Source organism: Dama dama, unplaced genomic scaffold (genome assembly GCF_033118175.1).
Source record: "Dama dama isolate Ldn47 unplaced genomic scaffold, ASM3311817v1 ptg000041l, whole genome shotgun sequence".
NCBI lineage: Eukaryota > Metazoa > Chordata > Mammalia > Artiodactyla > Cervidae > Dama > Dama dama.
The window spans coordinates 2647628-2660246 of NW_026870879.1; positions in this window are offsets into that span (position 1 = coordinate 2647628).

Sequence of the window (12619 nt, forward strand, 5' to 3'; positions counted from 1 at the left end):
ACCATGAGACTTCCCCCTCGCCGTGACATGAGGCCCGATTCCCCTGCACTGCGTGCAGAGCAATTCCGTGTTCCACATCAAACGTGAAAGGAGCCTTGATTTCCTTGATGGCACTCCAGAGAAAACCCAAGATCACTGTCTCAAGTCTAGAGGGATCCTGAGGTCACTGGAGCAACACGAAAGGGCTCTGTGGACCCCAAATCAACTCGAGATGAGAGCTTAGTCCCTGGCGTCGACTCAAGAGAAATGCCAACTTTCCGCAAGCACCTCAAGAGGAGGCTTCTCTCAGCTACAGGTATGTGAGAGGGACCCTGAGTTTGTGGCCTCAAGTGGAATGGACACCGAGATGCTCTGACTCGAGGTAAGGCCGGATATCCCTGCAGTGAATTGAATTCAGGCTCGTCTTGCATCTCCCAAGACGAAGGGTTGCCTGAATCCCCTGTGGAGACCACAGAGAAAGACCTAGTCCTCCGCCTCCTCGCGACCGGAGGCCTCATATCCTTTGAAAACACGAGAGGTCCGCTGAGATCAATACTTCCGAAGGAGATGATGCCTGACTCCTCTTGAAAATGGATAGGAGTCCCAGGATATCTGTGGCACGTCGAAGGGACCCTGGGTCTCCCGCCTCACGTGGAGACGCGTCCCAATTGCAATGCAAAGACTCGAGGAGAATCCCGAGGTGTCCCTCGCACCTAGGCAGGGGTCCTGACGTCGCTGAACAAACACGTGTCTGGAAGGGCCCTCCCCTTCGTAACTCGAGAATATACCCCAGGTTCCGGCCGCAACTCGAGAAAAAGCATGAGACTTCCCCCTCGCCGCGAGATGAGGCCTGTTTCCCCTGCACTGCGTGCAGAGCAATTCCGTGTTCCACATCAAACGTGAAAGGAGCCTTGATTTCCTTGATGGCACTGCAGAGAAAACCCAAGATCACTGTCTCAAGTCTAGAGGGATCCTGAGGTCACTGTAGCAACACGAAAGTTCTCCGTGGACCCCAAATCAACTCGAGATGAGAGCTTAGTCCCTGGCTTCGACTCAAGAGGAATACCAACTTTCCACAAGCACCTCAAGAGGAGGCTTCTCTCAGCTACAGGTATGTGAGAGGGACCCTGATTTTGTGGCTTCAAGTGGAATGGACACCGAGATGCTCTGACTCGAAGTAAGGCCGGATATCCCTGCAGTGAATTGAATGCAGGCTCGTCCTGAATCTCCCAAGACGAAGGGATGTCTGAATCTGCTGTGGAGACCACAGAGAAAGACCTAGTCCTCCGCCTCATCGCGAGCTGAGGCCTCACATCCTTTGAAAACTCGAGAGGTCCACGGAGATCAATGCTTCCAAAGGAGACGATGCCTGACTCCTCTTGAAAATGGATAGGAGTCCCAGGATCCCTGTGGCACGTGGAAAGGGACCCTGGGTCTCCCGCCTCACGTGGAGACGCGTCCCAATTGCCATGCCAAGACTCGAGGAGAATCCCGAGGTCCCTCGCACCTAGGCAGGAGTCCTGACGTCGCTGAACAAACACGTGTCTGGAAGGGCCCTCCCCGTCGTAACTCGAGAATATACCCCAGGTTCCGGCCGCAACTCGAGAAAAACCATGAGACTTCCCCCTCGCCGCGAGATGAGGCTCTATTCCCCTGCACTGCTTGCAGAGCAATCCGTGTTCCACATCAAACGTGAAAGGAGCCTTGATTTCCTTGATGGCACTCCAGAGAAAACCCAAGATCACTGTCACAAGTCTAGAGGGATCCTGAGGTCACTGGAGCAACACGAAAGGGCTCCGTGGACCCCAATTCAACTCGAGATGAGAGCTTAGTCCCTGGCTTCGACTCAAGTGGAACACCAACTTTCCATGAGCACCTCAAGAGGAGGCTTCTCTCAGCTACAGATATGTGAGAGGGACCCTGAGTTTGTGGCCTCAAGTGGAATGGACACCGAGATGCTCTGACTCGAAGTAAGGCCGGATATCCCTGCAGTGAATTGAATGCAGGCCCGTCTTGCATCTCCCAAGATGAAGGGATGTCTGAATCCCCTGTGGAGACCACAGAGAAAGACGTAGTTCTCTGCCCCATCGCGACCGGAGGCCTCACATCCTTTGAAAACTCGAGAGGTACGCGCAGAACAATGCTTCCAAAGGAGACGATGCCTGACTCCTCTTGAAAATGGATAGGAGTCCCAGGATCCCTGTGGCACGTGGAAAGGGACCCTGGGTCTCACGCCTCATGTGGAGACGCGTCCCAATTGCCATGCCAAGACTCGAGGAGAATCCCGAGGTGTCCCTCGCACCTAGGCAGGAGTCCTGACGTCGCTGAACAAACACGTGTCTGGAAGGGCCCTCCCCGTCATAATTCGAGAATATAAATCAGGTTTCGGCCGCATCTCGAGAAAAAATATGAGACTTCCCCCTCGCCACGAGATGAGGCCCGATTCCCCTGCACTGAGTGCAGAGCAATTCCGTGTTCCACATCAAACGTGAAAGGAGCCTTGATTTCCTTGATGGCACTCCAGAGAAAACCCAAGATCACTGTCTCAAGTCTAGAGGGATCCTGAGGTCACTGGAGCAACACGAAAGGGCTCCGTGGAACCCAAATCAACTCGAGATGAGAGCTTAGTCCCTGGCTTCGACTCAAGAGGAATACCAACTTTCCACAAGCACCTCAAGAGGAGGCTTCTCTCAGCTACAGGTAGGTGAGAGGGACCCTGAGTTTGTGGCCTCAAGTGGAATGGACACAGAGATGCTCTGACTCGAAATAAGGCCGGATATCCCTGCAGTGAATTGAATGCAGGCTCCTCTTGCATCTCCCAAGACGAAGGGATGTCTGAATCCACTGTGGAGACCACAGAGAAAGACCTAGTTCTCCGCCTAATCGAGACCGGAGGCCTCACATCCTTTGAAAACTCAACAGGTCCGCGGAGATCAATGCTTCCAAAGGAGACGATGCCTGACTCCTCTTGAAAATGGATAGGAGTCCCAGGATCCCTGTGGCACGTAGAAAGGGACCCTGGGTCTCCCGCCTCACGGGGAGACGCGTCCCAATTGCCATGCCAAGACTCGAGGAGAATCCCGAGGTGTCCCTCGCACCTAGGCAGGAGTCCTGACGTCGCTGAACAAACACGTGTCTGGAAGGGCCCTCCCCGTCGTAACTCGAGAATATACCCCAGGTTCCGCCCGCAACTCGAGAAAAACCATGAGCCTTCCCCCTCGCCGCGAGATGAGGACCGATTCCCCTGCACTGTGTGCAGAGCAATTCTGTGTTCCACATCAAACGTGAAAGGAGCCTTGATTTCCTTGATGGCACTCCAGAGAAAACCCAAGATCACTGTCTCAAGTCTAGAGGGATCCTGAGGTCACTGGAGCAACACGAAAGGGCTCCGTGGAACCCAAATCAACTCGAGATGAGAGCTTAGTCCCTGGCTTCGACTCAAGAGGAATACCAACTTTCCACAAGCACCTCAAGAGGAGGCTTCTCTCAGCTACAGGTATGGGAGAGGGACCCTGAGTTTGTGGCCTCAAGTGGAATGGACACCGAGATGCTCTGACTCGAAGTAAGGCCGGATATACCTGCAGTGAAATGAATGCAGGCTCGTCTTGCATCTCCCAAGACGAAGCGTTGTCTGAATCCCCTGTGGAGACCACAGAGAAAGACCTAGTCTTCCGCCTCAACCCGACCGGAGGCCTCACATCCTTTGAAAACTCAAGAGGTCTGTGGAGATCAATGCTTCCAAAGGAGACGATGCCTGACTCCTCATGAAAATGAATAGGAGTCCCAGGATCCCTGTGGCAGGTGGAAAGGGACCCTGGGTCTCCCGCCTCACCTGGAGACGCGTCCCAATTGCCATGCCAAGACTCGAGGAGAATCCCGAGGTGTCCCTCGCACCTAGGCAGGAGTCCTGACGTCGCTGAACAAACACGTGTCTGGAAGGGCCCTCCCCGTCGTAATTCGAGAATATATCCCAGGTTCCGGCCGCCACTCGAGAAAAACCATGAGACTTCCCCCTCGCCGTGACATGAGGCCCGATTCCCCTGCACTGCGTGCAGAGCAATTCCGTGTTCCACATCAAACGTGAAAGGAGCCTTGATTTCCTTGATGGCACTCCAGAGAAAACCCAAGATCACTGTCTCAAGTCTAGAGGGATCCTGAGTTCCCTGGAGCAACGGGAAAGGGCTCCGTGGACCCCAAATCAACTCGAGATGAGAGCTTAGTCCCTGGCTTCGACTCAAGAGGAATACCAACTTTCCACAAGCACCTCAAGAGGAGGCTTCTCTCAGCTACAGGTATGTGAGAGGGACCCTGAGTTTGTGGCCTCAAGTGGAATGGACACCGAGATGCTCTGACTCGAAGTAAGGCCGGATATCTCTGCAGTGAATTGAATGCAGGCTCGTCTTGGATCTCCCAAGACGAAGGGATGTCTGAATCCCCTGTGGAGACCACAGAGAAAGACCTAATTCTCCGCCTCATCGCGAGCTGAGGCCTCACATCCTTTGAAAACTCGAGAGGTCCGCGGAGATCAATGCTTGCAAAGGAGACGATGCCTGACTCCTCTTGAAAATGGATAGGAGTCCCAGGATCCCTGTGGCACGTGGAAAGGGACCCTGGGTCTCCCGCCTCACGTGCAGACGCCTCCCAATTGCCATGCCAAGATCGAGGAGAATCCCGAGGTGTCCCTCGCTCCTAGGCAGGAGTCCTGACGTCGCTGAACAAACACGTGTCTGGAAGGGCCCTCCCAGTCGTAACTCGAGAATATACCCCAGGTTCTGTTCGCCACTCGAGAAAAACCATGAGACTTCCCCCTCGCCTCGACATGAGGCCCGATTCCCCTGCACTGCGTGCAGAGCAATTCCGTGTTCCACATCAAACGTGAAAGGAGCCTTGATTTCCTTGTTGGCACTCCAGAGAAAACCCAAGATCACTGTCTCAAGTATAGAGGGATCCTGAGGTCAATGGAGCAACACGAAAGGGCTCCGTGGACCCCAAATCAACTCGAGATGAGAGCTTAGTCCCTGGCTTCGACTCAAGAGGAATGCCTACTTTCCACAAGCACCTCAAGAGGAGGCTTCTCTCAGCTACAGGTAGGTGAGAGGGACCCTGAGTTTGTGGCCTCAAGTGGAATGGACACCGAGATGCTCTGACTCGAAGTAAGGCCGGATATCCCTGCAGTGAATTGAATGCAGTCTCCTCTTGCATCTCCCAAGACGACGGGATGTCTGAATCCCCTGTGGAGACCACAGAGAAAGACCTAGTTCTCCGCCTCATCGCGACCGGAGGCCTAACATCCTTTGAAAACTGGAGAGGTCCGCGGAGATCAATGCTTCCAAAGGAGACGATGCCTGACTCCTCTTGAAAATGGATAGGAGTCCCAGGATCCCTGTGGCACGTGGAAAGGGACCCTGGGTCTCCCGCCTCACGTGGAGACGCCTCCCAATTGCCATGCCAAGACTCGAGGAGAATCCCGAGGTGTCCCTCGCACCTAGGCAGGAGTCCTGACGTCGCTGAACAAACACGTGTCTGGAAGGGCCTTCCGCGTCGTAATTTGGGAATATACCCCAGGTTCCGGCCGCAACTCGAGAAAAACCTTGAGACTTCCCCCTCGCCGCGAGATGAGGCCCGATTCCCCTGCACTGCCTGCAGAGCTATTCCGTGTTCCACATCAAACGTGAAAGGAGCCTTGATTTCCTTGATGGCACTCCAGAGACAACCCAAGATCACTGTCTCAAGTCTAGAGGGATCCTGAGGTCACTGGAGCAACACGAAAGGGCTCCCTGGACCCTAAATCAACTCGAGATGAGAGCTTAGTCCCTGTCTTCGACTCAAGAGGAATACCAACTTTCCAAAAGCACCTCAAGAGGAGGCTTCTCACAGCTACAGGTATGTGAGAGGGACCCTGAGTTTGTGGCCTCAAGTGGAATGGACACTGAGATGCTCTGACTCGAAGTAAGGCCGGATATCCCTGCAGTGAATTGAATGCAGGCTCGTCTTGCATCTCCCAAGACGAAGGGATGTGTAAATCCCCTGTGGAGGCCACAGAGAAAGACCTAGTCCTCCGCCTCAACGCGTCCGGAGGCCCCACATCATTTGAAAACTCGAGAGGTCTGTGGAGATCAATGCTTCCAAAGGAGACGATGCCTGACTCCTCTTGAAAATGGATAGGAGTCCCACGATCCCTGTGGCACGTTGAAAGGGACCCTGGGTCTCCCGCCTCACGTGGAGACGCCTCCCAATTGCCATGCCAAGACTCGAGGAGAATCCCGAGGTGTCCCTCGCACCTAGGCAGGAGTCCTACGTCGCTGAACAAACACGTGTCTGGAAGGGCCCTCCCCGTCATAACTCGAGAATATACCCCAGGTTCCGGCAGCAACTCGAGAAAAATCATGAGACTTCCCCCTCGCCGCGAGATGAGGCCCGATTCACCTGCACTGCGTGCAGAGCAATTCCGTGTTCCACATCAAACGTGAAAGGAGCCTTGATTTCCTTGATGGCACTCCTGAAAAAACCCAAGATCACTGTCTCAAGTCTAGAGGGATCCTGAGGTCACTGGAGCAACACGAAAGGGCTCCGTGGACCCCAAATCAACTCGAGATGAGAGCTTAGTCCCTGGCTTCGACTCAAGAGGAATACCAACTTTCCACAAGCACCTTAAGAGGAGGCTTCTCTCAGCTACAGGTATGTGAGAGGGACCCTGAGTTTGTGGCCTCAAGTGGAATGGACACCGAGATGCTCTGACTCGAAGTAAGGCCGGATATCCCTGCATTGAATTGAATGCAGGCTCGTCTTGCATCTCCCAAGACGAAGGGATGCCTGAATCCCCTGTGGAGACGACAGAGAAACACCTAGTCCTCCGCCTCAACGCGATCGGTGGCCTCACATCCTTTGAAAACTCGAGAGGTCTGCGGAGATCAATGCTTCCAAAGGAGACGATGCCTCACTCCTCTTGAAAATGGATAGGAGTCCCAGGATCCCTGTGGCACGTGGAAAGGGACCCTGGGTCTCCCGCCTCACGTGGAGACGCGTCCCAATTGCCATGCCAAGACTCGAGGAGAATCCCAAGGTGTCCCTCGCACTTAGGCAGGAGTCCTGACGTCGCTGAACAAACACGTGTCTGGAAGGGCTCTCCCCGTCGTAACTCGAGAATATACCCCAGGTTCCGGCCGCAACTCGAGAAAAACTATGAGACTTCCCCCTCGCCGCAAGATGAGCCCCGATTCCCCTGTACTGCATGCAGAGCAATTCCGTGTTCCAAATCAAACGTGAAAGGAGCCTTGATTTCCTTGATGGCACTCCAGGGAAAACCCAAGATCACTGTCTCAAGTTTAGAGGGATCCTGAGGTCACTGGAGAAACACGAAAGGGCTCCATGGACCCCAAATCAACTCGAGATGAGAGCTTAATCCCTGGCTTCGACACAAGAGGAATACCAGCTTTTCACAAACACCTCAAGAGGAGGCTTCTCTCAGCTACAGGTATGTGAGAGGGACCCTGAGTTTGTGGCCTCAAGTGGAATGGACACCGAGATGCTCTGACTCGAAGTAAACCCGGATATCCCAACAGTGAATTGAATGCAGGCTCATCTTGCATCTCCCAAGACGAAGGGATGTCTGAATCCCCTGTGGAGACGAGAGAGAAAGACCTAGTCCTCCGCCTCATCGCGAGCGGAGGCCTCACATCCTTTGAAAACTCGAGAGGTGTGTGGAGGTCAATGCTTCCAAAGGAGACGATGCCTGACTCTTCTTGAAAATGGATAGGACTCCCAGGATCCCTGTGGCACGTGCAAAGGGAAACTGGGTCTCCGGCCTCACGTGGAGACGCGTCCCAATTGCCATGCCACGACTCGAGGAGAATCCCGAGGTGTCCCTCGCATCTAGGCAGGAGTCCTGACGTCGCTGAACAAACACGTGTCTGGAAGGGCCCTCCCCGTCGTAACTCGAGAATATACCCCAGGTTCCGGCCGCAACTCGAGAAAAACCATGAGAATTCCCCCTCGCCGCGACATGAGGCCCGATTCCCCTGCACTGCGTGCAGAGCACTTCCGTGTTCCACATCAAACGTGAAAGGAGCCTTGATTTCCTTGATGGCACTCCAGAGAAAACCCAAGATCACTGTCTCAAGTCTAGAGGGATCCTGAGGTCACTGGATCAACACGAAAGTGCTCCGTGGACCCCAAATCAACTCGAGATGAGAGCTTAGTCCCTGGCTTCGACTCAAGAGGAATACCAACTTTCCACAAGCAACTCAAGAGGAGGCTTCTCTCAGCTACAGGTATGTGAGAGGGACCCTGAGTTTGTGGCCTCAGGTGGAATGGACACCGAGATGCTCTGACTCGAAGTAAGGCCGGATATCCCAACAGTGAATTGAATGCAGGCTCATCTTGCATCTCCCAAGACGAAGGGGTGTCTGAATCCCCTGTGGAGACGAGAGAGAAAGACCTAGTCCTCCGCCTCATCGCGAGCGGAGGTTCACATCCTTTGAAAACTCGAGAGGTCTGCGGAGGTCAATGTTTCCAAAGAGACGATGCCTGACTCTTCTTGAAAATGGATAGGACTCCCAGGATCCCTGTGGCACGTGGAAAGGGACCCTGGGTCTCCGGCCTCACGTGGAGACGCGTCCCAATTGCCATGCCAAGACTCGAGGAGAATCCCGAGGTGTCCCTCGCATCTTGGCAGGAGTCCTGACGTCGCTGAACAAACACGTGTCTGGAAGGGCCCTCCCCGTCGTAACTCGAGAATATACCCCAGGTTCCGGCCGCAACTCGAGAAAAACCATGAGACTTCCCCCTCGCCGCGAGATGAGACCTGATTCCCCTGCACTCCGTGCAGAGCAATTCCGTGTTCCACATCAAACGTGAAAGGAGCCTTGATTTCCTTGATGCCACTGCAGAGAAAACCCAAAGTCACTGTCTCAAGTCTAGAGGGATCCTGAGGTCACTGGAGCAACACGAAAGGGCTCCGTGGACCCCAAATCAACTCGAGATGAGAGCTTAGTCCCTGGCTTCGACTCAAGAGGAATACCAAGTTTCCACAAGCACCTCAAGAGGAGGCTTCTCTCATCTACATGTATGTGAGAGGTACCCTGAGTTTGTGGCCTCAAGTGGAATGGACACCGAGATGCTCTGACTCGAAGTAAGGCCGGATATCCCTGCAGTGAATTGAATGCAAGCTCGTCTTCCATCTCCCAAGACGAAGGGATGTCTGAATCCCCTGTGGAGACGACAGAGAAAGACCTAGTTCTCCGCCTCATCGCGACCGGAGGCCTCACATCCTTTGAAAACTCGAGAGGTCCGCGGAGATCAATGCTTCCAAAGGAGACGATGCCTGACTCCTCTTGAAAATGGATAGGCGTCCCAGGATCCCTGTGGCAAGTGGAATGGGAACCTGGGTTTCCCGCCTCACGTGGAGACGCGTCCCAATTGCCATGCCAAGACTCGAGGAGAATCCCGAGGTGTCCCTCGCACCTAGGCAGGAGTCCTGACGTCACTGAACAAACACGTGTCTGGAAGGGACCTCCCCGTCGAAACTCGAGAATATACCCCAGGTTCAGGCCTCAACTCGAGAAAAACCATGAGACTTCCCCCTCGCCGCGAGATAAGGGCTGATTCCCCTGCACTGCGTGCAGAGCAATTCCGAGTTCCACATCAAACGTGAAAGGAGCCTTGATTTCCTTGATGGCACTCCAGAGAGAACCCAAGTTCACTGTCTCAAGTCTAGAGGGATCCGGAGGTCAATGGAGCAACAAGAAATTTCTCCGTGGACCCAAAATCAACTCGAGATGAGAGCTTAGTCCCTGGCTTAGACTCAAGAGGAATACCAACTTTCCACAAGCACCTCAAGAGGAGGCTTCTCTCACCTGCAGGTATGTGAGAGGGACCCTGAGTTTGTGGCCTCAAGTGGAATGGACACTAAGATGCTCTGACTCCAAGTAAGGCCGGATATCCCTGCAGTGAATTGAATGCAGGCTCGTCTTGCATCTCCCAAGACGAAGGGATGTCTGAATCCGCTGTGGAGACGACAGAGAAAGACCTAGTCCTCCGCCTCAACGCGACCGGAGGCCTCACATCCTTTGAAAATTCGAGAGGTATCGGAGATCAATGTTTCCAAAGGAGACGATGCCTGACTCCTCTTGAAAATGGATAGGAGTCCCAGGATCCCTGTGGCACGTGGAAAGGGACACTGCGTCTCCCGCCTCGCGTGGAGACGCGTCCCAATTGCCATGCCAAGACTCGAGGAGAATCCCGAGGTGTCCCTCGCACCTAGGCAGGAGTCCTGACGTCGCTGAACAATCACGTGTCTGGAAGGGCCCTTCCCGTCGTAACTCGAGAATATACCCCAGGTTCCGGCCGCAACTCGAGAAAAACCATGAGACTTCCCCCTCGCCGCGAGATGAGGTCCGATTCCCCTGCTCTGCCTGCAGAGCAATTCCGTCTTCCACATCAAACGTGAAAGGAGCCTTGATTTCCTTGATGGAACTCCAGAGAAAACCCAAGATCACTGTCTCAAGTCTAGAGGGATCCTGAGGTCACTGGAACAACACGAAAGGGCTCCGTGGACCCCAAATCAACTCGAGATGAGAGCTTAGTCCCTGGCTTCGACTCAAGAGGAATACCAACTTTCCACAAGCACCTCAAGAGGAGGCTTCTCTCACCTGCAGGTATGTGAGAGGGACCCTGAGTTTGTGGCCTCAAGTGGAATGGACACCGAGATGCTCTGACTCGAAGTTAGACCGGATAACCCTGCATTGAATTGAATGCAGGCTCGTCTTGCATCTCCAAAGATGAAGGGATGTCTGAATCCCCTGTGGAGACCACAGAGAAAGACCTAGTTCTCCGCCTCATCGTGACCGCAGGCCTCACATCCTTTGAAAACTCGAGAGGTCCGCGGATATCAATGCTTCCAAAGGAGACGATGCCTGATTCCTCTTGAAAATGGATAGGAGTCCCAGGATCCCTGTGGCACGTGGAAAGGGACCCTGGGTCTCCCGCCTCACGTGGAGACACGTCCCAATTGCCATGCCAAGACTCGAGGAGAATCCCGAGGTGTCCCTCGCACCTAGGTAGGAGTCCTGACGTCGCTGAACAAACACGTGTCTCAAAGGGCCCTCCCCGTCGTAACTCGAGAATATACCCCAGGTTCCGGCCGCAACTCGAAAAAAACCATGAGACTTCCCACTCTCCGCGAGATGAGGCACGATTCCCCTGCACTGCGTGCAGAGCAATTCCGCATTCCACATCAAACGTGAAAGGAGCCTTGATTTCCTTGATAGCACTCCAGAAAAAACCCAAGATCACTGTCTCAAGTCTAGAGGGATCCTGAGGTCACTGGAGCAACACGAAAGGTCTCCGTGGACGCCAAATCAACACGAGATGAGAGATTAGTCCCTGGCTTCAACTCAAGAGGAATACGAACTTTCCACAAGCCCCTCAAGAGGAGGCTTCTCTCAGCTACAGGTATGTGAGAAGGACCCTGAGTTTGTGGCATCAAGTGGAATGGACACCGAGATGCTCTGACTCGAAGTAAAGCCGGATATCCCTTCAGTGAATTGAATGCAGGCTCAGCTTGCATCTCCCAAGACGACGGGATGTCTGAATCTCCTGTGGAGACCACAGAGAAATACCTAGTTCTCCGCCTCATCGCGACTGGAGGCCTCACATCTTTGAAAACTCAAGAGGTCCGCGGAGAGCAATGCTTCCAAAGGAGACGATGCCTGACTCGTCTGGAAAATGGATAGGAGTCCCAGGATCCCTGTGGCACGTGGAAAGGGACCCTGGGTCTCCCGCCTCAAGTGGAGACGCGTCCCAATTGCCATGCCAAGACTCGAGGAGAATCCCGAGGTGTCCCTCGCACCTAGGCAGGAGTCCTGACGTCGCTGAACAAACACGTGTCTGGAAAGGCCCTCCCCGTCGTAACTCGAGAATATACCCCAGGTTCCGGCCGCAACTCGAGAAAAACCATGAGACTTCCCCCTCGCCGCGAGATGAGGCCCGATTCCCCTGCACTGCGTGCAGAGCAATTCCGTTTTCCACATCAAACGTGAAAGGAGTCTTGATTTCCTTGATGGCACTCCAGAGAAAACCCAAGTTCACTGTCTCAAGTCTAGAGGGATCCTGAGGTCACTCGAGCAACACGAAAGGGCTCCGTGGACCCCAAATCAACTCGAGATGAGAGCTTATTCCCTGGCTTCGAATAAAGAGGAACACCAACTTTCCACAAGCACCTCAAGTGGAGGCTACTCTCAGCTAAAGGTATGTGAGCGGGCCCCTGAGTTTGTGGCCTCAAGTTAAATTTACACCGAGATGCTCTGACTCGAAGTAAGGCCAGATATCCCTGCAGTGAATTGAATGCAGGCTCGTCTTGCATCTCCCAAGACGAAGGGATGTCTGAATAACCTGTGGAGACCACAGAGAAAGACCTAGTTCTCCGCCTCATCGCGACCGGAGGCCTCACATCCTTTGAAAACTCGAGAGGTCTGCGGAGATCAATGCTTCCAAAGGAGACGATGCCTGACTCCTCTTGAAAATAGATAGGAGTCCCAGGATCCCTGTGGTACGTGCAAAGGGACCCTGCGTCTCCCGCCTCACGTGGAGACGCGTCCCAATTGCCATGCCAAGACTCGAGGAGAATCCCGAGGTGTCCCTC